We start from the raw sequence: 23959 nt of genomic DNA, 5'->3' as shown, positions 1-23959 counted from the left end.
TCTGTAATCCAATAGTCCAGAAATTGGCATAATACGTAATCTGAAATCTCACAAGGGCGGGGGCTGAAAACTGGTGAACCAATTATTACATTAAAAATTAGTGATAGTCCCTTGTAACTTTTTTTTGTTCCCTTAGGGACCAATTGCACCGCAGTTCACGTACTACGTCATGTTGTTGTGAAGCCCTAGCCTAAGTGATAACGTTTTATCTTCGGTCGTCTTCCTGCAGATTTTCTGAGTTTAGTTTTTCATTTCTACAGTATACTTTGCTGTTCTCATCCAATAATCGATAATCTGAGACCTCCGGTCGTAATAATGTTGGATTAAAATAATGTAACGGTGTATATACTAGTCATGTATTAATCTTAATATGGGAAAATTCCTTTAATAGGGCATCTAATAATCCAGAAATTCTGATAATCTGGCACTTGTTTACAGTATAGAAATAAACATTTCAGACTCTTAAAAAAAAAAAAAAAAAAATACTGCAATATAAAATTTGCATAAACTGCGAGTTTTTTGTGGCCAAGTTAATGGCATTGTCTCACCAAAATCGGCACTGATGGCGTGTACGTTCACTCCCGGACAGCGCCGTAGACAAACTTGTGACGTCTGCGCCACCATCAGGACGTTGTCTGGGGCGCTGCACAGGGGAGAAGAACTTCATGAACCGGAGATGTGATTATCTGCAGACAGGACATGGCATCCGGAGACTTGGCAGCTCTTTTGGCAGTCCTGGATGTCTCCCCTTTTTCCGGCACATTCTGGGATGATGATACATAAGGTGCTGGGATTCTGTGTTATATTTCGGAATTGTCAGTTGTTTGAAAAGTAGAATGATTAATAAAGTTGTTAAAAACCAGTAAGAACAAAAAGTAAATGAGCACCAGAGCGACCAATCGGAGTCCACGTCTCATGTTCCCAGTGCAGGTTACAGAATTAAAGCTGAGCTGTGATTGGTTGCTATGGACACAACTATTTCTGTTAGACTGCTGTCATGGAGGAGAGGCAGGGACTGCTCATATTCCCCATTATATACAGAGACATCTTTATACTTGTCTGTGTAGTGAATGGTGGACACTATGGAGCTACAGATGATCACAGAGAAACATCTGGAAATGAATGGAACCAATACTGTGATCCCAGTCCCTATAACTGTCTCCTCGGGGGACTTGTCCCTGTCTGGTGCCGTCAGCCATTTTTATATAGACAGTTATGGCTTTAGTTATATATCTTATATCAGGTGAATTTATGTCATATTATGGGAGGAGCTGAGAAGACGCCCCCGACACAATGACACGTCCAGACTTCTCTAGTGGATACATATTTATATGGGAAATAATATAATGTCCCCGCACTTCATCCAGCGAATAGCAACGTGTCCATAAATGACTGAAGTATTATATAGTAGTATTATTTATAATGTACTGTCCTATATACCGGCCATATATCCACCACCAGTCCATCCATTATCAGTCCAACCACCCATCATCCATATATCATCCATCATCCACCCATCATCCACCCATCATTCACACATCATCCCCCCTCCCTTGTACATACAATCCAGTGCTATGTTATTTATGGCTTCTGTATTATTGGGATATATGAGGGATTGTCGGGGATATATCTGTGTTATAATAAGTATATATAACCCCACAATTACATTGTATAGAAATAATGACATTGTCTCCTCATCTACAAGGTTTCGGGAGCCGAGGTGGAGAACATTTCCTCTATATAGAATTGGATTGGCTGCTCGGCCTGGTCCTGTCCCTTTAAATAATATTTGCTGCTGCTTAAGATGTCACGGAATGTTGTGAATGTTGGCTCCGCCCCCGCACATTATGACATCACTCAGATTATATAAGGAGCTGCTGAGCCGACACTCCGTTGAGGGTTGTAGTTGGTGTAAAGTAAGTCCGCTCTGTGTTCAGCTCCTGTTGAGTATTTTATTTTCTTCTACTGTTTCTCTTTCTCTCCTCTATTCTTCCTATATCTCCTCCATGTAATATTCCACTGTCTGCCATGGTAACGCACCGTCACCCTGTGATCGCGTCATGAGGGTGCCGTTGGGCTGGCATTGGTTATACGTCCAAGACCAGAGTTATCTCTGATCTTGGCCATTGCATTGGGATGTTGGCTGTATATTACCATCACTGTGCCGTAATAGTAGAGACATTTGCAGGAATAACCGGCTAAATGTGAAATGCTATTACAATGCGGTAAAGGATTAAAATATGGCATTCTGCCTAATGCCATATGTAGGAAACCCCAGTAGCACAGGGGTCCAGTAGGTAAGGGGCCTACTGTCACCTAAAAAGCAGCTTCCTACTGTTAGATTACATGTAAGGGACGGTGCTGATGAGTTTCATGGCTCAGAGTTACTGGTGGATTGTTAGAGAGACATAAGGGGGTGCGTATAAGGGGCACGTTATTGCACAGCGGCCTCCTGCAGCCCGTGCCTGTCACTATGAAGCCCCTCTGACATGGTATTAGTTACATGACCCCCATGCATCATTTACTCTGAGCATTCAATGGGAATCCATGTTATATGAGATAGTACACGTGCCGGGTCAGTACAACAGGACACAACCATAGGCAAACTTATTAAGACTACTATTAGAATAAGGAATATTGTTGGGGTTGGGTTACACTCTTGTGCTGGACATTATAGCTAGAGATGAGCGAACTTATGAAAAGTTCGGTTCGGCAAGTTCGCCGAATTTCGTGCAAAAGTTCGATTCGGACCGAACTAGTTCTGACCGAACCTGTAATACAAGAAAGCCCCTAAAAATCGTGTATAACACTGTTTTAAAGCCCTAGAAGCCCTGTATAACACTCTTAGGTCACCCATGAGTGTATCCAAGTACTTTTGAGCTGTCTTTAATGCAAAGTTGGTGTCAAAGTTACGCCAACATGTATGGCTCTAGGAAAACGGATGGGACACGGAGATAACTAACAGAAACCACTGCACTTGTGCATGTTGTATGCTTAATGCATTGTTAAAAAAGGTACAAAAATTTACCATTTTAGGCGGCTGATGCCTGCCAGGGTTCATACATATAAGGTGGTAAAAGAAGAAGCAATGGCTTTTGACAAGCCCTCCAAAAATTGACCCTTTTTATTGGCAGATGCCTGCCGGGGTTCATCCATACATGGATGTAAAAGCAACAAGCAATGGCTTTTCACAAGCCCTCCAAAAATTGACCCTTTTTATTGGCAGATGCCTGCCGAGGTTCTTCCATACATGGATGTAAAAGCAACAAGCAATGGCTTTTCACAAGCCCTCCAAAAATTGACCCTTTTTATTGGCAGATGCCTGCCGGGGTTCTTCCATACATTGATGTAAAAGCAACAAGCAATGGCTTTTGACAAGCCCTCCAAAAATTGACCCTTTTTATTGGCAGATGCCTGCCGGGGTTCTTCCATACATGGATGTAAAAGCATTAAAGCAACAAGCAATGGCTTTTCACAAGCCCTCCAAAAATTGACCCTTTTTATTGGCAGATGCCTGCCGGGGTTCTTCCATACATGGATGTAATAGCATTAAAGCAACAAGCAATGGCTTTTCACAAGCCCTCCAAAAATTGACCCTTTTTATTGGCAGATGCCTGCCGGGGTTCTTCCATACATGGATGTAAAAGCATTAAAGCAACAAGCAATGGCTTTTCACAAGCCCTCCAAAAATTGACCCTTTTTATTGGCAGATGCCTGCCGGGGTTCTTCCATACATGGATGTAAAAGCATTAAAGCAACAAGCAATGGCTTTTCACAAGCCCTCCAAAAATTGACCCTTTTTATTGGCAGATGCCTGCCGGGGTTCTTCCATACATTGATGTAAAAGCATTAAAGCAACAAGCAATGGCTTTTCACAAGCCCTCCAAAAATTGACCCTTTTTATTGGCAGATGCCTGCCGGGGTTCTTCCATACATGGATGTAAAAGCATTAAAGCAACAAGCAATGGCTTTTCACAAGCCCTCCAAAAATTGACCCTTTTTATTGGCAGATGCCTGCCGGGGTTCTTCCATACATGGATGTAAAAGCAACAAGCAATGGCTTTTCACAAGCCCTCCAAAAATTGACCCTTTTTATTGGCAAGGGTGAGTAGTAGCAGCACATTAAAAGACACTGGACGACAGTCACAGGACAAAGCCCTGTGGTGGGGCAGGCCTGCTTGTAGCAGACGGGCGGCAGTGGAGGTTTATTGGTGGTAGTAGTCGAGGTAGCCAACACAGACAGCAAGGGTGCAAGCAGTAGTAGCAGTAGTAGCAGCACATTAAAAAAAGAGACTGGACAGTCAGAGGAGGACAAAGCCCTGTGGTGGGGCAGGCCTCAGGCCTGCTTGTAGCAGACGGGCGGCAGTGGAGGTGTATTGGTGGTAGTAGTCGAGGTAGCCAACACAGACAGCAAGGGTGCAAGCAGTAGTAGCAGTAGTAGCAGCACATTAAAAAAAGAGACTGGACAGTCAGAGGAGGGCAAAGCCCTGTGGTGGGGCAGGCCTCAGGCCTGCTTGTAGCAGACGGCAGTGGAGGTGTATTGGTGGTAGTAGAGGTAGACTAGCCAACACAGACAGCAAGGGTGGTAGGACTGGTAGTAGCAGCAGCACATTAAAAAAAGAGACTGGACGACAGTCACAGGACATAGCCCTGTGGTGGGGTAGGCCTGCTTGTAGCAGACGGGCGGCAGTGTAGGTGTATTGGTGGTATTAGAGGTAGCCAACACAGACAGCAAGGGTGCAAGCAGTAGTAGCAGTAGTAGCAGCACATTAAAAAAAAGAGAGACTGGACAGTCACAGGAGGACAAAGCCCTGTGGTGGGGCAGGCCTCAGGCCTGCTTGTAGCAGACGGGCGGCAGTGGAGGTGTATTGGTGGTAGACTGGTAGTAGCCGAGGTAGCCAACACAGACAGCAAGGGTGCAAGCAGTAGTAGCAGTAGTAGCAGCACATTAAAAAAAGAGACTGGACAGTCAGAGGAGGGCAAAGCCCTGTGGTGGGGCAGGCCTCAGGCCTGCTTGTAGCAGACGGGCGGCAGTGGAGGTGTATTGGTGGTAGTAGTCGAGGTAGCCAACACAGACAGCAAGGGTGCAAGCAGTAGTAGCAGTAGTAGCAGCACATTAAAAAAAGAGACTGGACAGTCAGAGGAGGGCAAAGCCCTGTGGTGGGGCAGGCCTCAGGCCTGCTTGTAGCAGACGGGCGGCAGTGGAGGTGTATTGGTGGTAGTAGTCGAGGTAGCCAACACAGACAGCAAGGGTGCAAGCAGTAGTAGCAGTAGTAGCAGCACATTAAAAAAAGAGACTGGACAGTCAGAGGAGGGCAAAGCCCTGTGGTGGGGCAGGCCTCAGGCCTGCTTGTAGCAGACGGCAGTGGAGGTGTATTGGTGGTAGTAGAGGTAGACTAGCCAACACAGACAGCAAGGGTGGTAGGACTGGTAGTAGCAGCAGCACATTAAAAAAAGAGACTGGACGACAGTCACAGGACATAGCCCTGTGGTGGGGTAGGCCTGCTTGTAGCAGACGGGCGGCAGTGTAGGTGTATTGGTGGTATTAGAGGTAGCCAACACAGACAGCAAGGGTGCAAGCAGTAGTAGCAGTAGTAGCAGCACATTAAAAAAAAGAGAGACTGGACAGTCACAGGAGGACAAAGCCCTGTGGTGGGGCAGGCCTCAGGCCTGCTTGTAGCAGACGGGCGGCAGTGGAGGTGTATTGGTGGTAGACTGGTAGTAGCCGAGGTAGCCAACACAGACAGCAAGGGTGCAAGCAGTAGTAGCAGTAGTAGCAGCACATTAAAAAAAGAGACTGGACAGTCAGAGGAGGGCAAAGCCCTGTGGTGGGGCAGGCCTCAGGCCTGCTTGTAGCAGACGGGCGGCAGTGGAGGTGTATTGGTGGTAGTAGTCGAGGTAGCCAACACAGACAGCAAGGGTGCAAGCAGTAGTAGCAGTAGTAGCAGCACATTAAAAAAAGAGACTGGACAGTCAGAGGAGGGCAAAGCCCTGTGGTGGGGCAGGCCTCAGGCCTGCTTGTAGCAGACGGGCGGCAGTGGAGGTGTATTGGTGGTAGTAGTCGAGGTAGCCAACACAGACAGCAAGGGTGCAAGCAGTAGTAGCAGTAGTAGCAGCACATTAAAAAAAGAGACTGGACAGTCAGAGGAGGGCAAAGCCCTGTGGTGGGGCAGGCCTCAGGCCTGCTTGTAGCAGACGGCAGTGGAGGTGTATTGGTGGTAGTAGAGGTAGACTAGCCAACACAGACAGCAAGGGTGGTAGGACTGGTAGTAGCAGCAGCACATTAAAAAAAGAGACTGGACGACAGTCACAGGACATAGCCCTGTGGTGGGGTAGGCCTGCTTGTAGCAGACGGGCGGCAGTGTAGGTGTATTGGTGGTATTAGAGGTAGCCAACACAGACAGCAAGGGTGCAAGCAGTAGTAGCAGTAGTAGCAGCACATTAAAAAAAAGAGAGACTGGACAGTCACAGGAGGACAAAGCCCTGTGGTGGGGCAGGCCTCAGGCCTGCTTGTAGCAGACGGGCGGCAGTGGAGGTGTATTGGTGGTAGACTGGTAGTAGCCGAGGTAGCCAACACAGACAGCAAGGGTGCAAGCAGTAGTAGCAGTAGTAGCAGCACATTAAAAAAAGAGACTGGACAGTCAGAGGAGGGCAAAGCCCTGTGGTGGGGCAGGCCTCAGGCCTGCTTGTAGCAGACGGGCGGCAGTGGAGGTGTATTGGTGGTAGTAGTCGAGGTAGCCAACACAGACAGCAAGGGTGCAAGCAGTAGTAGCAGTAGTAGCAGCACATTAAAAAAAGAGACTGGACAGTCACAGGAGGACAAAGCCCTGTAGTGGGGCAGGCCTCAGGCCTGCTTGTAGCAGATGGCAGTGTAGGTGTATTGGTGGTAGTAGAGGTACTAGCCAACACAGACAGCAAGGGTGCAAGCAGTAGTAGCAGTAGTAGCAGCACATTAAAAAAAGAGACTGGACAGTCAGAGGAGGGCAAAGCCCTGTGGTGGGGCAGGCCTCAGGCCTGCTTGTAGCAGACGGCAGTGGAGGTGTATTGGTGGTAGTAGAGGTAGACTAGCCAACACAGACAGCAAGGGTGGTAGGACTGGTAGTAGCAGCAGCACATTAAAAAAAGAGACTGGACGACAGTCACAGGACATAGCCCTGTGGTGGGGTAGGCCTGCTTGTAGCAGACGGGCGGCAGTGTAGGTGTATTGGTGGTATTAGAGGTAGCCAACACAGACAGCAAGGGTGCAAGCAGTAGTAGCAGTAGTAGCAGCACATTAAAAAAAGAGACTGGAGAGTCACAGGACAAAGCCCTCTGGTGGGGCAGGCCTGCTTGTAGCAGACGGCACTGGGGTGGATTGGTGGTAGAAGTAGTAGCAGCTGCAGCACCAACAGCGGCACATTAAAAAAAGAGTGGACAGGACAGAATCCCATAGTAGCAGGCGGCAGTAGCAGGCGGCAGCAGCAGCAGCAATGTAAGATCTAATCAGTGGCATCAGGCACAGGGGTTTTAAAATCCTCACCGATCCACGCTTGATTCATTTTCAGAAACGTGAGATTTTCCAAGCTGTTGGCGGACAATCTTGTTCGCTTAGGGGTGACGAAGCCCCCTGCTGCGCTGAATACCCTCTCTGACGCTACACTGGAGGGTGGACAAGACAGTACACCCATGGCAAACTGGGCCAGTTCTTGCCAATGATCCAATCTGCTGACCCAGAAGTCCATGGGGTCTGGGATCAGCATTTCTGACGGAGAAAGGGCACAGTCCAAGTACGAGTGAACCTGGTTGTTTAGGTGCTGCACCTGGAGATGGTGAACATCCCTTTGGTGACTAGTGCTACGATGTGTGTCAGGTCGGGGTATTGGATGTAAAAATGTTGTCATCATATTTTCCAAACTGAATTGGCTGCTGCTGCTGCTGCTGCTGCCGCTGCTGCCACGGCTGCCGCCTATTGCAGAGGTAGCTCTGCCAGAGGCGGTGGAACGATGAGACAGTGGGGAGCGGAGAGTGGCCCCCCGGTCAGACATGCTTGCAGCGGGTGTCTGCCGTTTGAAAGCCATGACAAGCTGGCTGCATAGCTTCTCTCTATAATAAGCCAATTTTGCCTCCCTCTCGGAAGGCGCAAAAAACTCCCCCATTCTGGCTTTATACCGAGGGTCTAAAAGTGTGGCTATCCAGTAGTCATCTCTTTGCTTCATGCTAACAATACGACAGTCAGCGCGCAAGTAACGAAGCATACAGCTCGCCATCCTGGCCAGCGTTTCAGAGGGCCCGGTTGGTTCCATCTCCGCCCCATACTGCCATGGTTGTCCATCATCAAGGTCGTCGTCAGACTCGTCATCACCACCATCACTGTCATGTTGTGCGGCTGCCTCGTCCCCTATCCCTTCCTGTGATTCCATCTCCAAATCCAGCTCCTCTTCAGGTCCTGTTTCCTCATCCTCCTCCTCCTCCTCAACATCCATAGCCAGATGTGATCCTTCCTCCATCCTTTGCTGAATCATCGCTGTGAGCGTTTGCTCCATAATGAATATCAGCGGCATAACATCGTTCATTCCGCTAGCGTCACGGCTCACAAATCGTGTGGCCTCTTCAAAGGGCCTCAAAACGCGACATGCGTCTCTAACCAGCTGCCAGTGCCTGAGCTCGAAATTACACTGGCTCCAAACGCTGCCCGTCTGCTGCATCAGGAAATCATTCACGGCTTTCCGCTGTTCGTACAGACGGTCCAACATGTGCAGGGTGGAATTCCATCGTGTTGGAACGTCGCAAATCAGGCTGTGTTCTGGGAGATTGTTTTGACGCTGCAAGTCCAGGAGGGCGTGCTTAAATGCATACGAACGTCTAAAGCGAACGCAAACCCTCCTGGACATGGCCAGCACACCCTTCAAACCAACATATGACTTTAAGAAGCGTGTTATGACCAGATTGATCACATGTGCCATGCAAGGAGCGTGTGTCAGGTGACCTAGACGCAGTGCAGCCACAACGTTCTTGCCGTTATCAGAGACAACATTGCCCAGTGTGAGTTTCAGAGGAGACAGCCAGCGTGCGATTTCCTCCTTGATGCACAGCAGCAGCTCCTGCCCTGTGTGGCTTTTCTCGCCCAGGCTCAGCAGGTGTAAGACAGCGTTGTGGCGCTTCACCTTGCACCTATGAAAAGAGGAGGGAGGAGGAGTGGAAGATACGCTGTGTCCTGTCGGGGACGGGAAGACCTCCAAGGAGGAAGGCAAGGAGGAGGAGGAGGAGTAGGAGGAGAAGGATGGTAGGCGCCTGGTGTCCGGAGTTGAACTAGAAACATACAAGCGTGGAGGTGGTAATGCCTGGCATTGCTGCGGTGGTGCATCGGACTGCAAAATATTGACCCAGTGGGCCGTGAAAGACATGTACTGTCCCTGCCCATAGTTGCTGCTCCACGTGTCGACGGTGGCATGTACCCTGCTGCACACGGATAATTGCAAGGACTTGGACACCTTTTCCTCCACATGCTTGTGCAAGGCAGGGACAGCTGTTTTGGAGAAGTAATGTCGGCTAGGTATTCGCCACCTAGGCTGAGCGCACGCCATCAATTGCTTGAAGCCGGCGGAGTCGACCAGGTGGTATGGCAGCGACTGCACCACCAACAACTTTGCCAGGTGTGAATTAAGCCGCACGACAAGTGGATGACTGGGTATATATTGTTGCTTATTGGACAACGATTCCGTAATGGATAACTGACGGGACATAGGAGGAGCACTAGATGACAGTGATGATGATGATGACAACGACATGGTGGATAAGGCCTGGCTACTACTTAGATGACAGGGACTCGGAGCAGCAGCAGCAGCGGAAGAGGGGTCTTCATTAGATGTACATGATGGTGGGGCATGTTGATTGTCCCACATGGCCTTGTGATGCCGTTCCATGTGTTTACGTAGAGCAGTAGTTCCTACATTGCTGCCCTGCCCACGCCTTACTTTCTGCTTGCAGATACGGCACTGTGCCATGTTTTCCTCCTCTGGGAAGGTACAGAAAAATTGCCACACGGCAGAGTACCGTAAAGAGGTAGTACCACGTCCACCACCACCACCACCACCACAACCACCCGAGCTTGCCCCTTGTCTGGCAGGCTTTTTTCGGGAACCTACACCAGCATCTGTGTCGCCGTCACCGGCTCCTGAGCTGACCCTACCGCTGCAACGTTTTGCAGATTGACTTCTGCCCCTACCTCGGCTTGGCTGTTTATCACATCCAGTGCCGCCACTACTACCCTCCTCCTCTGACGCCGTCATCACCTCGTCACCTGGTTCCCACGTCCTGTCTAAAACAACATCATCATCATAGCCTTCCTCATCATCCCCGCCACTTCTGTCACTGTGTTGTGAATGTGATGTGACATCATGGCGGGCTCCATGCCCCCCCTCATTACTGCGTCTGCCACCACGGCTACCACCACCAACACCCCCACTACCGCAGCTATGCGTCTCGGTCACCGCTTCCACCTCCACCACCGCCGCAACACACTCCGTTGGCTGACTCGCGGAAAACAAATCATCATCATCACTATGTTGTTCAGTATCTTCCTTCGCACCCGAGGAGATGTCTCTTAGGACTCTCAGGAAAGATGGCTTCCCGCTAGGAAGGGGGAGCGAAGACATAGATGATGGAATGGAAACGCTAGAAATACCTATATTACTACTGTCACCGTGCCAAGGAACTGTAGAGGATCTGGAATCCAACGAAACCTGGCTTGAAGCCAGATCGTCAGAGTCTTCCTGCTGAGATGACCGCGAGCCAGCCAACCAGTCCACAATGGCCGTATTGTCTAAAGTAACCCGCCCACCGGAGGAGATGGACAAGTCTGGCTTGCTGATACTACTACTAGCAGGCACATGGCAGCTGCTACTAGTGGAACTGGGCACATGTCTTGTGCCACAAATGCTGCTACTGGGTCTGGCACCAACAGATCCAACATTTGGACTGGAAGAGGAGACGGCATGGGTGTTTCTTCCTCTACCCCGTCCTTTCACAACCTTTTTTTTCCCAGACATTTCAGAGCCCCTTTTAAAAGCGTATTCACACACGGACACTGGCTTGGCAAATGGCAATGAATGAGAATTTCAATCAGCCTCGCTGCAGTGCACTCAGGGAATGCTGGGCCTTGTAGTACTACTAGGCTGCCTGTATGGCAAGTTGGATTGTTATTCCAGGGATGAGCCCCTTTTAAAAGCGTATTCACACACGGACACTGGCTTGGCAAATGGCAATGAATGAGAATTTCAATCAGCCTCGCTGCAGTGCACTCAGGGAATGCTGGGCGTTGTAGTACTTCTAGGCTGCCTGTATGGCAAGTTGGATTGTTATCCTGTTAATAACGGCCAGGGATGAGCCCCTTTTAAAAGCGTATTCACACACGGACACTGGCTTGGCAAATGGCAATGAATGAGAATTTCAATCAGCCTCGCTGCAGTGCACTCAGGGAATGCTGGGCCTTGTAGTACTACTAGGCTGCCTGTATGGCAAGTTGGATTGTTATTCCAGGGATGAGCCCCTTTTAAAAGCGTATTCACACACGGACACTGGCTTGGCAAATGGCAATGAATGAGAATTTCAATCAGCCTCGCTGCAGTGCACTCAGGGAATGCTGGGCCTTGTAGTACTACTACTACCACTACTACAAAGGCTGCCTGTATTGCAAGTTGGATGCAATGGGGATGAGCCCCTTCTAAAAGCGTATTCACACACGGACACTGGCTTGGCAAATGGCAATGAATGAGAATTTCAATCAGCCTCGCTGCAGTGCACTCAGGGAATGCTGGGCCTTGTAGTACTACTAGGCTGCCTGTATGGCAAGTTGGATTGTTATTCCAGGGATGAGCCCCTTTTAAAAGCGTATTCACACACGGACACTGGCTTGGCAAATGGCAATGAATGAGAATTTCAATCAGCCTCGCTGCAGTGCACTCAGGGAATGCTGGGCCTTGTAGTACTACTACTACCACTACTACAAAGGCTGCCTGTATTGCAAGTTGGATGCAATGGGGATGAGCCCCTTCTAAAAGCGTATTCACACACGGACACTGGCTTGGCAAATGGCAATGAATGAGAATTTCAATCAGCCTCGCTGCAGTGCACTCAGGGAATGCTGGGCCTTGTAGTACTACTAGGCTGCCTGTATGGCAAGTTGGATTGTTATTCCAGGGATGAGCCCCTTTTAAAAGCGTATTCACACACGGACACTGGCTTGGCAAATGGCAATGAATGAGAATTTCAATCAGCCTCGCTGCAGTGCACTCAGGGAATGCTGGGCCTTGTAGTACTACTACTACCACTACTACAAAGGCTGCCTGTATTGCAAGTTGGATGCAATGGGGATGAGCCCCTTCTAAAAGCGTATTCACACACGGACACTGGCTTGGCAAATGGCAATGAATGAGAATTTCAATCAGCCTCGCTGCAGTGCACTCAGGGAATGCTGGGCCTTGTAGTACTACTACCACTACTACAAAGGCTGCCTGTATTGCAAGTTGGATGCAATGGGGATGAGCCCCTTCTAAAAGCGTATTCACACACGGACACTGGCTTGGCAAATGGCAATGAATGAGAATTTCAATCAGCCTCGCTGCAGTGCACTCAGGGAATGCTGGGCCTTGTAGTACTACTAGGCTGCCTGTATGGCAAGTTGGATTGTTATTCCAGGGATGAGCCCCTTTTAAAAGCGTATTCACACACGGACACTGGCTTGGCAAATGGCAATGAATGAGAATTTCAATCAGCCTCGCTGCAGTGCACTCAGGGAATGCTGGGCCTTGTAGTACTACTAGGCTGCCTGTATGGCAAGTTGGATTGTTATTCCAGGGATGAGCCCCTTTTAAAAGCGTATTCACACACGGACACTGGCTTGGCAAATGGCAATGAATGAGAATTTCAATCAGCCTCGCTGCAGTGCACTCAGGGAATGCTGGGCGTTGTAGTACTTCTAGGCTGCCTGTATGGCAAGTTGGATTGTTATTCCAGGGATGAGCCCCTTTTAAAAGCGTATTCACACACGGACACTGGCTTGGCAAATGGCAATGAATGAGAATTTCAATCAGCCTCGCTGCAGTGCACTCAGGGAATGCTGGGCGTTGTAGTACTTCTAGGCTGCCTGTATGGCAAGTTGGATTGTTATCCTGTTAATAACGGCCAGGGATGAGCCCCTTTTAAAAGCGTATTCACACACGGACACTGGCTTGGCAAATGGCAATGAATGAGAATTTCAATCAGCCTCGCTGCAGTGCACTCAGGGAATGCTGGGCCTTGTAGTACTACTACTACCACTACTACAAAGGCTGCCTGTATTGCAAGTTGGATGCAATGGGGATGAGCCCCTTCTAAAAGCGTATTCACACACGGACACTGGCTTGGCAAATGGCAATGAATGAGAATTTCAATCAGCCTCGCTGCAGTGCACTCAGGGAATGCTGGGCGTTGTAGTACTTCTAGGCTGCCTGTATGGCAAGTTGGATTGTTATTCCAGGGATGAGCCCCTTTTAAAAGCGTATTCACACACGGACACTGGCTTGGCAAATGGCAATGAATGAGAATTTCAATCAGCCTCGCTGCAGTGCACTCAGGGAATGCTGGGCCTTATAGTACTACTAGGCTGCCTGTATTGCAAGTTGGATGCAACGGGGATGAGCCCCTTATAAAAGCGTATTCACACACTGGCTGAGTAGTGAGTAGTGGATGAGCCCCTTCGATTTCTGAATTCCTGCCTTTTAGATTCCTAAAGCTTTCCCTTACTGCACAGAGATGCTATTCCTACAGCTCCTGTCTGTAAAATGGCCGCTGAGCTCCGTGCATAGACTTTTATTGCAGGCTTGAGCCCGCCCCTATGCTGCCTCCCGATAGGCTGGGAGAGCCGTTTGCAAGGCATTATGGGGTAGCCTGATGTCAGGTGATCTTCTGTAATCCTCCATTTTAGATGTAACATGTGGCAGGCGCCAAAATGTAGCCGGGTTCGGTCAAAACGGGTTCGGCCGAACCCGGTAAAGTTCGGATTCGCTGCGAACCGAACTTTTCCTGAAGTTCGGACCGAAACCGGGTTCGGTTGTCCCGGTTCGCTCATCTCTAATTATAGCACATGACACCATTATAAGGCCATGTTCAGACGTGGCAGAGTTTTTCCGCTGCAAATGTTGGTGAAGATTTGGGGCAATCACGCAACGAATCTGCACCAACATTTGCATATTTGCCAGGTAATTCAGACGTTGCAGATATCACAGCGGACTTGACACAGATTTCAGTTTTTGCATTGCAAAGGCTAAAATCCGCAGTGAAATTCCGCTTCTTCTCCGCAATGTAATGAGCATGCTGCGGAGGGAAAATTCTGCACCGCAGGCTAATTTCCGCACCGTTATTTTCTGCAACGTCTGAACTAAATTTCCTAAAAATGTATAGAAAGAAATGTAAAAAACGGCTGCTGCAGAATTCCACTGCGGACTGTCCACAGCGGAATTCAACAGCAATTCAGCCACGTGTGAATGTGCCCTAACATGGAGCTACTGTATCTGGATTATTATACTGTCATGGGTAACACAATATGAGTGTGAATATTTCTATGTACATCCATGTATCAGGTACAAGATGGGCATGGATGACTGGGTACTGAGGGTTCTGGTACAGGTTGGGTATTGGTAATGTGATGGTTGGTCAATTTGCTTATATTCTCTATATTAAATGACATTATGAATTATCAAGCATGCCAAATTACGAAGATATTTATTCTCCACTTTTCCTCTACATAGTTCTGCTTGAGTCTGCAAAAATATGTTATTATTGTGTATTATTCTTATATCCTTCAAAATGTTCAGATGGCTGTCTGGCTGAACGCCTGGACATAAAGTGCAACTATTTCTCTTCATCTTATGTACTCCCTCTATGGGAAAGAGCAGCTAACACCACTCTATTGTATGCTTGCCTCCAGATGCAATTCTGATGTCAGCATTTTAATGATGAATTATAATAATGCATTTGAAATATTCTCATAGTATGCTATTGGCTGAATAAGAGTTAGGGTACGTTCACACGGCTTATTTTCAGAAGTTTTTTGGGCTGTAAATGCCCCGAAAAATGGCTAAAGATACAATTTCAAATATCTGGCCATTGATTTCAATGGGAAAAACTGTGTTTCGTTCCCACGGGGCGGTTTTTACGCGCCGTTTCTAAAAATGACACGTAAAAAAATGCCTCGTAAAAAAGAAGTACATGTCACTTCTTGAGCCTTATTTGGAGCCGTTTTTTATTGACTCAATAGAAAAACAGCTCCAAAAATGTCCTTAAAAAAACACATAAAAAAACGCATGATGCATAAAAAACTGCTGAAAATCAGAGGCTATTTTCCCTTGATAACAGCTCCATATTTTACAGCCCTTTTTGGTTTGCCGTGTGAACATACCCTTATTGTTACATTGCCTCGGATTGGTTAACCTCAAGCCTACACCCCTTTTGAATGATATTATAATTGAGTTTGGCAATAAACCTCAGAGGAGTATTTTGAGCATATCAGCAGCGTCTGTGTGATTTATTCTTCTTCACTCATATCGAAATGAAATCTCCTGATTAGGATGCTGGATGAAGTGCCTGGCGTGAGCGTCTGTTGGAACTCTCGTCTAAATTTCAGTCTAATATATTTTGAGCCATTGACTTCCACAACAGTAACAATGAATAGGTGTTGTACATTTTGAGGTGCAGGGTGGGGATGGTTCTAGTATAAAATATTGGCAAAAAAAGGTCACAGTAGTTATTAATGATCCTTAATAATAAGTCTATAGAATATGTCCTAGATTCTCACTATCTTTTTTTATTCTCTAATAGGATGGAGAAGGATCAGGAGATGAAGATTGTGAAGGAGGAGGAGGAGATAAAGACTGAGGAGGAGAAGATAAAAATTGAAGAGGAGAATGAGGAGGAGACAAAGATTGAAGAGGAGGAGAATGCAGAGTTGGGAAATAATGAGGAAAAGATAAAGAATAAGGATGAAGAAGAATACTGGGATGAGATGTATGTAATGTAGGATCCCTGGTGATGGGCAGAGTTGTATAAATCAACATTTACATTCCAAATCACAAATAATATTTAAACTCAACGGATGATTTACCATCGTAATTCCCCAAAAACGACCTGAAAATGTTTTGGCCCCATGCACACGACCGTATTTTTGTCCACCCGTAAATACTGGCGTAAATACGGGTCCTTGGTCACACGTATTCGACCCGTATCGCACCAGTATTTACGGACCCGTGCCCGTAAATACGGGTCCGGTGCCACCCGTATTTACGGGCACGTTTTCGCTGCAAAATTACACTGCAGTAATCGGCAGCCCCTTCTCTCTATCAGTGCAGGATAGAGAGAAGGGACAGCCCTTTCCGCAGAAAAAGTAAAAGAAATTCATACTTACCCGGCCATTGTCTTGGTGACGCGTCCCTCTCCTGAAATCCAGTCCGACCTCCCTGGATGATGCGGCAGTCCATGTGACCGCTGCAGCCTGTGATTGGCCTGTGATTGGCTGCAGCGGTCACATGGGCTGAAACGTCATCCCAGGAGGCCGGACTGGAGGAAGAAACAGGGAGTTCTGGGTAAATATGCACGTCTTTTTTTTTTTTTTTTACAGGTTGATCTATATTGTGATCGGAAGTCACTGTCCAGGGTGCTGAAACAGTTGCTGCCGATCGTTTAACTCTTTCAGCACCCTGGACAGTGACTATTTACGGACGTCGCCTAGCAACGCTACCGTAATTACGGGTGCACACACGTAGTCACCCGTAATTACGGGAGCCCCATAGACTTCTATGGGCCTGCCCGTGCCGTAATTACGGCCTGAAATAGGACATGTTCTATATTTTTCAACGGCACGGGCACCTTCCCGTAAGCATACGGGGAGGTACCCGTGGCCAATAGAAGTCCATGGGCCTGTAAAAACGTGCCGTAATTATGGCCCGTAATTACGGGCGTTTTTACGTTGATGTGCATGGGGCCTAAGGATGAAGAAGAATACCCGGATGAGATGTATGTAATGTAGGATCCCTGGTGATGGGCAGAGTTGTATAAAACAACATTTACATTCCAAATCACAAATAATATTTAAACTCAACGGATGATTTACCATCGTAATTCCCCAAAAACTACCTGAAAATGTTTTTCATTTTTTATACCATACTATATAAGCCCAACCTACTTCAACCTCTTCCCGCCGCAGCTCTTTTTCAGATTTTAATTTTCGTTTTTTCCTCCCCACCTTCCAAAAGCCATAACGTCTTTATTTTTCCATCAATATAGTACTATGAGGGCTTGATTTTTGCGGGACGAGTTGTAGTTTTTCGTATCACCATTTATTTTGCCATATAATGTACTAGGAAATGGGAAAACATTATATGTGGGGTAGAAAAAGAAAAAAAACAGCGATTCCTCCATGGTTTTTTTGCGTGCCGTTTTTACGGAATTCACTGTGCAATTAAAACAACACGTTAACTTTATTCTGTGGGTCGATACGATTACGGCGATACCAAATATATATAGTTTTTTCTATATTTTACTACTTTTACAAGTAGAAACCTAAGTGTAAAACAGAAAATTTATTTTGTGTCAGCAAATTCCGAGAGCCATAACTTTTATATTTTTCCGTCGATTAAGTGGTATGAGGGCTTATTTTTTGCGGGATAAGCTGTAGTTTTTAATAATACCATTTATCACTTTTTATTTCATTTTTTGTGGGAGATTAGGTGACCAAAAAATAGAGATTCTGGCGTTTACAATTTGTTTTTTTTACGGCGTTCACTGTGCGGGTTAAATAATGATATATTGTAATAGTTCAGACTTTTACGGACGCGGCAATACCAATTATGGTTATTTATTTATTATTTACTATGCTCTAGGGGGAAAATGGGAAAAGGGTGTTTTTTTGAACTTTTAATATTTTTATTTTTTTTACACAAAAAAAAAAAACTTTATTTAACTCATTTTTACTTTTTTTATTAGTCCCCCTAGCGGACTTCAACCAGCGATCGTTAGATCGCTTGCACGATATACTGCAATACTAATGTATTGCAGTATATCGTGATTGTGACAGGCCACTATTAAGCCCTGCCGGAGGCAGGGCTTAATAGGTGTACAAAGATGGCGGACCTGGCGGCCTTCATTAAGCCCCCAGGCAGCCGTAGCAACCATCACCCCCCCACAATTGCGTTGCGGGGGGCGTGATGAGCTGTTAGAGGGGGTCGCCCCCCTCTTTCTAATGATTTAAATGCTGCGGTCTCTGTTGACCGCAGCATTTAACCAGTTAAACTAGCGGGATCACGCTCGAGCGCGATGGCGCTAGTTACCCTGAGCCCGCTCCATACTTCCCCTACCCGACTTTGGCGTATGGATACGTCAAATGTCGGGAAGCGGTTAATGGGTCAAAACCAGGACTATTAGCATGGCATGAGAAACCCCTTTTACCCTTTCAGGACTGAGCCATTGTTTGCTTTTTCATTTTAGTTTTTCACTCCCCGCCTTCCAAGAGCCATAACTTTTTTATTTTTCCGTCAATAGAGTGGTGTGAGGGCGTATTTATATTTTGTGGGAGGAGTTGTACTTTTTACTGACACTATTTAAAGTACCATATACTAGTCCTTCTCAATGAATTAGAATATCAAAAAGTTAATTTATTTCAGTAATTTAATTCAAAAAGTGAAACTCATATATTATATAGATTCATTACACACAGAGTGATCTATTTCCAGCATTTTATTTTTAATGTTGATGATTATGGCAACAATTAATGAAAACCCAAAATTCAGTGGGTCAGAAAATTAGAATATTATATAAGTTCAATTTAAAAAATGATTTTTAATACCGAAATGTTGGCCTACTGAAAAGTATGTACAGGATATGCCCTCAATACTTGGTCGGGACTCCTTTTGCATGAATTTCTGCATCAATGCAGCGTGGCATGGAGGTGATCAGACTGTGGCACTGCTGAGGTGTTATCAATGCGGCGTGGCATGGAGGTGATCAGACTGTGGCACTGCTGAGGTGTTATCAATGCGGCGTGACATGGAGGTGATCAGACTGTGGCACTGCTGAGGTGTTGTCAATGCGGCGTGACATGGAGGTGATCAGACTGTGGCACTGCTGAGGTGTTATCAATGCGGCGTGGCATGGAGGTGATCAGCCTGTGGCACTGCTGAGGTGTTATCAATGCGGCGTGGCATGGAGGTGATCAGACTGTGGCACTGCTGAGGTGTTGTCAATGCGGCGTGACATGGAGGTGATCAGACTGTGGCACTGCTGAGGTGTTATCAATGCGGCGTGACATGGAGGTGATCAGACTGTGGCACTGCTGAGGTGTTATCAATGCGGCGTGGCATGGAGGTGATCAGCCTGTGGCACTGCTGAGGTGTTATCAATGCGGCGTGGCATGGAGGCGATCAGCCTGTGGCACTGCTGAGGTGTTATCAATGCATGGTGGCATGGAGGTGATCAGCCTGTGGCACTGCTGAGGTGTTGTCAATGCGGCGTGACATGGAGGTGATCAGACTGTGGCACTGCTGAGGTGTTGTCAATGCGGCGTGGCATGGAGGCGATCAGCCTGTGGCACTGCTGAGGTGTTATCAATGCGGCATGGCATGGAGGTGATCAGACTGTGGCACTGCTGAGGTGTTATCAATGCGGCATGGCATGGAGGTGATCAGACTGTGGCACTGCTGAGCTGTTATGGAAGCCCAGGTTGCTTTGATAGTGGCCCTCAGCTCGTCTGCATTGTTGGGTCTGGGGTCTCTCATCTTCCTCTTGACAATACCCGGTAGATTCTCTATGGGGTTTAGGTCAGGCCAGTTTGCCGGCCAATCAAGTGCAGTGATACTGTGGTTATTAAACCAGGTGTTGGTACTTTTGGCAGTGTGGGCAGGTGCCAAGTCCTGCTGGAAAATGAAATCAGCATCTCCATAAAGCTTGTCAGCAGAGGGAAGCATGAAGTGCTCGAAAATGTCCTGGTAGACGCTGCGCTGACTCTGGAATTGATATAACACTGTGGACCAACACTACTGCCCAGTGGTCCAAAGTCCGGTCTTCAGATGAAAGTAAATTTTGCATTTCATTTGGAGATCACGGTCCCAGAGTCTGGAGGAAGAGTGGAGAGGCGTCAATCCAAGTTGCTTGCGGCCCAGTGTGAAGTTTCCATAGTCAGTGTGTCATCTGCTGGTGGAAAATGGTTCGGAATGCACTAGATCCAGGTAGGTGCACGAATAGGGTCCCAACCCAATCGTATTGTGAAAAGTATTCGGCACACTGAGTCGTAGGTAATGGATTCTTGAAATTTTTATTATGTTTGATGCCAAGGGTTAGGTGCAACGTTTCGGTCAAATGACCTTCGTCAGGCACTATAAGTATACAGAATATTTATACATTGGTATATTAGCATCATATACGTACATTGGTCAAAAGTTGAGTAAAACATAACGTAAGTAAGGAAAGTAAATAAATAAAAAACGAAATAAATCAAAGAACAGAATTGTGCATTGAAATATCACAGAATAAATCAAGCAAGAACAGTATGAGTGTACGGACGACATCCTTGTCCCAAGCACAATAACGTAATCAGGTATGCAGCAATATAACGAGTTCTTCATATAGGCAGCATAAACAGTTCCACAGAGGCTGTGTTTAACAAATAGAGATATCCATACATAGCTCATTAAGGAAAAGACAGGGGTAAAGCAGTATCTCCTGTTGTCAAACAGGTACATCGCTAAGGGTAACATAGTAACCTCATAACATGGTAATAAAGTGGTAATAAAGTGTGACAGGCTTCCATGGTCTGCAAAGGCTATCAGTCTAGTGCTAACTAGCATAACATCAGCTCATAGTTGTAATGTATTGAGTGCAGAGTTGTTGTCAAGCCTACCTTGTTACCCTGGTTTCTGGTATGTCCAGACGATCGGCGCTGTGGATACGAATGGCGGAATTTTTGGCACTAAAATGGGGGATCTATGGTAGGTTTAAATATCCCTGAGCGGGGCGGGCAGTGGGCGTGTCCCAGCGCGCGTATGGTTATTGACGTCACGCCATGGGCGTTCTGCTAATCAGAGGACACTCGTGTCCTCTCCTGTCAAACCCTGCCTCTCCTTAATCTGATTGGTCCTTGCTGTCCTTAGTAACGCCTATATGTTATCGAGCGTGAAGGGAATCCCTGCTGTCGGCTCTCGGCTGGTCTTGTACTTAGAATACTACAGCTACGCTATTTAATTATGGAAATGCCTCATCATTAGATAAAGACGCCTGTAACCCCTTGTGCCCATCTGTCAGATCTGTCACACGGCATTAAAATGAAAGGGAAGCGGATGGCACAGGGGGACGATCGCAGCCTGTTTCACCAGGGATTTATTTCACCAGAGATTTGAAAACTTAAGAGATGCCCAATGTTTCCCGGCTAGCTTTTAGGGAGTTGTGAATCCTGATCCTACAGTAAATCCTACCGTAAATATAAGGAAATGGTGCCATCTTTTCTCCTTTTTCTTCAAAAATATCTGTCACAGGTGAACAACAAAACGTATATTTTACCACAAAACGGCACGGTTTTCAAATTAATTGTTAATGGTTGCATAATTTTTAAGCTGCAGTTTGATTGTTATATACTAAGCGGGTCTTTGTTTGCGAAAATTTGCAGCCATTTGTTATAGAATTGCATGGCGGCGGAGATCTTGTACATGTATATTGTATAATAAAAAGTTCTACAACCTCTCAATATCATTTATGCATCAATATCTTACAGTTTTCAATATCTCTGCTTGCTGTCTCCAATAGATGCACTATGTGCCGTGCCAGAGACGTGTTAAAATGTGGGGAAACGTAGATGATATATATGCTTCTATACTTAGGTAATATCTTTGGAGAGCCTGCATTAGGGGGACAGTGTTTCTCAAACATAATATATTACAGGAGGTAACTAGTGATAGTTTGTCATAGTTGTCGTTTTTAAAGACTTATTAATCCCTTAGCGATGTACCTGTTTGACAACAGGAGATACTGCTTTACCCCTGTCTTTTCCTTAATGAGCTATGTATGGATATCTCTATTTGTTAAACACAGCCTCTGTGGAACTGTTTATGCTGCCTATATGAAGAACTCGTTATATTGCTGCATACCTGATTACGTTATTGTGCTTGGGACAAGGATGTCGTCCGTACACTCATACTGTTCTTGCTTGATTTATTCTGTGATATTTCAATGCACAATTCTGTTCTTTGATTTATTTCGTTTTTTATTTATTTACTTTCCTTACTTACGTTATGTTTTACTCAACTTTTGACCAATGTACGTATATGATGCTAATATACCAATGTATAAATATTCTGTATACTTATAGTGCCTGACGAAGGTCATTTGACCGAAACGTTGCACCTAACCCTTGGCATCAAACATAATAAAAATTTCAAGAATCCATTACCTACGATACGACTCAGTGTGCCGAATACTTTTCACAATGTCATCTGCTGGTGTTATATCGAATCTATATAATATATGAGTTTCACTTTTTGAATTGAATAACTGAAATAAATTAACTTTTTTAAGATATTCTAATTCTTTAAGAAGGACTAGTAATGTACTGAAAAACTGAAAAAAATTATTTACGGGCTGAAATTGGAAAAAAATGCGATTCCTCCATTGTTTTTTGGGTTTTGTTTTTACGGCTTTCACCATGCGGTAAAAATGACAACTTAACTTTATTCTGTGGCTCAATAAGATTACGATGATACCAAATTCATATAGGATTTATATATTTTAACACTTTTTTTAAAAACTATTTGTTAAAAAAAAAAATTGCTTTACCACATTCTGAAAGCCAGAACTTTTTAACAACTGAGCGGTGTGAGGACTTATTTTTTTGGAGAGAAGCTGTAGTTTTTATTGGTACCATGTTTTGTACATATACATTTTTGATCACTTTTTATGATTTTTTTTTAGAGAGATTGGCATTTCAAATTTTACATTTTTTACAGCGTTCACGTGCAAGTTCAATAAGCGTATATTGTAATAGTACAGACGCAACAATACCTATTTTGTTTATTTTTTTTATTTTTGACATTACTTCAGAGGGAAAAATGGGAAAAGGGGGCTTTTTTGATCTTTTAAGTTTTTGTTTTTTCACTAATTTCTTTATTTAAATTTTTGTTACACATTTTATTAGTTCCCCTAGGACCATGTATTGCAATGTATTGTCGATTTTACAGGCCTCTCTTAAGCCCTGTCACAGGACGGGCTTAACAGAGGCAGAGTGAAAGCAGACCTGGGGGCCTTCATTAGGGCCCTGGGCTGCCATGACAACCATAAGCACCCTACGATCGCGTTGTGGGAGGAAGACGAGGTGTCGGACGGGGCCGCTCCCTCTCTTTAAACTTTTTTTTTTACCGGAGCATTTGACGGTTTACACGGGCAGGAACATTGCGATCGCTGTTCCTGGCCGTTAGTACTGGGTGTCAACTGTAATACACAGCTGATACCCACAGCATATGGAGTGGGCTCAGCGCGTGAGCCCCCTCGATACATCACCTTCAGCCCCACGACGTGCTATTACGTTGTGCTACGCAAAGGGGTTAATACCCTAGACCACAAAGGAAGTTACCCCTTCACTACCTGGAATTTAACACTTGATGGTATACACAGTTACTATGACTCGATGTGACTACCCTGTTTTTATGTAGGATCCCTTTTGACATCACCACTCACGTTTTCCCATCAGGCAATCAAAGCCCAGGGAAAATATACCATATATAAAAGCTGCAATCTGATTGGTTGCTATGAGAATCTCCTCCTCCTTGTATCGACGGTTTCGTATATTATAACAGAGAACAATAGTATATTTTATATTCCTTTCAAGAACAATTATGTGTAATATTGGTATTTTTTTTATTTCTTAAACAGTTGGAGGAAGAAAGTTGAGGAGACGGAGGTGTATTTCTGG

At 45.9% G+C, this 23959-nt stretch overlaps 1 long non-coding RNA gene across 1 annotated transcript; it reads left to right on the top strand.

The window, feature by feature from the left end:
- Positions 1-975: 975 nt before the first annotated feature.
- Positions 976-23959, top strand: LOC142760657 (uncharacterized). Its single transcript, XR_012883338.1, has 4 exons — positions 976-1243; positions 1706-1916; positions 15835-16020; positions 23920-23959. It is a non-coding gene; the product is annotated as an uncharacterized LOC142760657 (long non-coding RNA).

The sequence above is a fragment of the Rhinoderma darwinii genome, chromosome 4 (genome assembly GCF_050947455.1).
Source record: "Rhinoderma darwinii isolate aRhiDar2 chromosome 4, aRhiDar2.hap1, whole genome shotgun sequence".
Classification (NCBI taxonomy): domain Eukaryota; kingdom Metazoa; phylum Chordata; class Amphibia; order Anura; family Rhinodermatidae; genus Rhinoderma; species Rhinoderma darwinii.
The sequence above is the reverse complement of the archived record's forward strand: the minus strand, read 5'-3'. Positions and strand labels throughout refer to the sequence as shown.